The sequence below is a fragment of the Aquarana catesbeiana genome, linkage group LG13 (genome assembly GCF_042186555.1).
Source record: "Aquarana catesbeiana isolate 2022-GZ linkage group LG13, ASM4218655v1, whole genome shotgun sequence".
In the NCBI taxonomy this organism is placed as follows: Eukaryota; Metazoa; Chordata; class Amphibia; order Anura; family Ranidae; genus Aquarana; species Aquarana catesbeiana.
Window position 1 is genome coordinate 229840251 of NC_133336.1, and position 2545 is coordinate 229842795.

The following is a 2545-nucleotide window of genomic DNA, read 5'->3' on the forward strand; positions in this document are numbered from 1 at the left end:
GCCAGCAGATAACATTGTATGCTAATTTTCGTTTCTCAACAGTAAAGTTAGACCAATTTTTTTATATTGTGAAAGATAATGTTATGCCGAGTAAATTGATACCCAACATGTCACGCTTCAAAATTGCGCCCGCTCGTGGAATGGTGACAAACTTTGACTCTTAAAGATCTCCATGGGCGATGTTTAAAAAATTCTACAGGTTACCAGTTTTGAGTTACAGAGGAGATGCTAGAATTATTGCTCTCGCTCTAATGATCGCGGTGATACCTCACATGTGTGGTTTGAACACTGTTTTCATATGCGGGCGTGACTTACGTATGCGTTCGCTCCTCCGCGCAAGCTCAGCGGGACGGGGCACTTTAAATTTTTTTTCTTATTTATTTTACTTTTTATTTTTTATTTTTACACTGTCCTTTCAAAAAAAAAATGGATCACTTTTATTCCTATTTACAAGGAATGTAAACATCCCTTGTAATAGAAAAAAGCATGACAGAGCCTCTTAAATGTGAGATCCGGGGTCAAAAAGACCTCAGGTCTCACATTTACACTTAAATGCAATAAAATAAATAAATACTTTTTTTATTTTTTCAAAAATTTTTTTTTCCCCCTTTAAGACCATTGGGCGGAAGTGACGCTTGACGACGCTTCCACCATCCAATGGTATGGAGCTGAGTGGGGGCCATCTTTCCCTCTCTTGGCTCCAGGCTGTTGAGGGGAGAGGATGCGATGGTCTCTTCCGCTACCGACGCCTCCGGTAAATGGTGGAGATGAACGGAGCACGGCAGGAGGGGGGCCCCTCTCCCGCCCCGATAAAAGTGATCTCGCTGCAAATCTGCCACAGTGACTACTTTTATCTGAAAGTGGACCTCCCGCTATTGAAGGGGATACCAGGGTTATTGCAGCCAGCTGCTGCTATAACAACGGTATTCCACTTCAAACAGCCGATGTACAACAACGGCGGGCAGTCCGCAAGATATCATGTTTCTAGCAAATGCATGCAAAGATTAATGTAATTAGAAGGCAAGCAAAGAACGATTTGGGACAGTACAGGCCACACAAGGAGTAACTATTTGTAATATAAAATCATACAATTTATTAAATAAAAATTGTTAAAAGAATTTCATACAATACATATATTTTTTGTAGTTAAAAACAATACTAGTGCTGACAGAATTCACTGTGTATATCCATACACTAAAAGAGAATGCTAGTAAAGTGAGTCTTCATATGCCAACGTGTTTCACCAGACTCTGCTTCATCAAGGCTTATGAAGACATTACAGCACTTATCTAAGTGCTACTTTCCTTTCTACTAGAGACTGAGAACTCCTGAATTATCTTCCTGATGTGTACTGGGATGCCCTTATACACACATGCCCTATATATGAGGGTATTAGTAAAATAGGCAATGTCGCCATGCAATACATCTTGAGGGGACAAATTATATATCTAACTTATTTTAGTGATCCATGGCAGAAGTGTAGTTGGTAGGGTCCCTAAGATGTTCCAGCTTCTGCCCAGGGAGTGATGGTGCTGGTGTTTCTCTGTGCCTGAGGTGGGTCCCACACAGTGAATACATAAATACATTGAATATTGATATATACAGTATGAATACTATATGCATGTTATGGTTTTCTCTTAGATAAGTGCTGTAATGTCTTCATAAGCCCTGATGAAACAGAATCTGGTGAAACGCGTTGGCATATGAAGACTCACCTTACCAGCATTCTCTTCTAGTGTATGATTATACACAGTGAAATGTATCAGCACTAGTATTGCTTTTAACGGCAAAAATATATGTATTGTATGATTTTTTTTTTAAGATTTGTTATTTAATAAGTTGTATGATTTTATATTACAAATAGATTACTCCTTGCGTGACCTGTACAGTCCAAAATCATTCTTTGCTTGCTTTCCGAGTATACAACCCGGATGATGGCCATGAGTGGCACTTATTTTGTGGGGTTTATGTAATTGTCTGACATATCTTCCCCTGTATGTGTGTGGCACCTCCTCGCAGTCTGGTGTGGGAGCAGAACATTCAGGACCTAAGTGCAATGTAAACCATTCTACTGGCAGCATAACCCTTTATCGGGAACAACTTATGGGCAACCGGGTGTTTGAGGACTTTCCTAAGTTTAAGGTATGGGCAGCACCACTAGGGAAACAGCACAGACAGGCCACCGTGCAGCCAAATGTAAAGTATAATCAGTTGAAAGTATAAATAAGTATAATCATAAATGTAAAGGAATTTTGTGTAATAAAGTAGTACCTCAACTGTATTCTGCAAATTGATTGTTAACTGAGTTCTTTTTCAAAGAAGAAGTTGCCTTGTGTCATTTGCTTGAAATGGGGAGAAGGGCATTACAGAGATGTGTAGTCATGCTATATTCAAAAGAACAGGGAAACAGTTAAAACCATCGTTAAGCAGTTAAAAGCAGTAAAAGAGTTAAGCAGTAAAAGAGTAAATGGTAAAATCATTTTAATGGTGTGAGAAGAGTGTAAAAAGAAGCAAAAGCAGCCAACTGGCAGAGGAAGTGGTGACG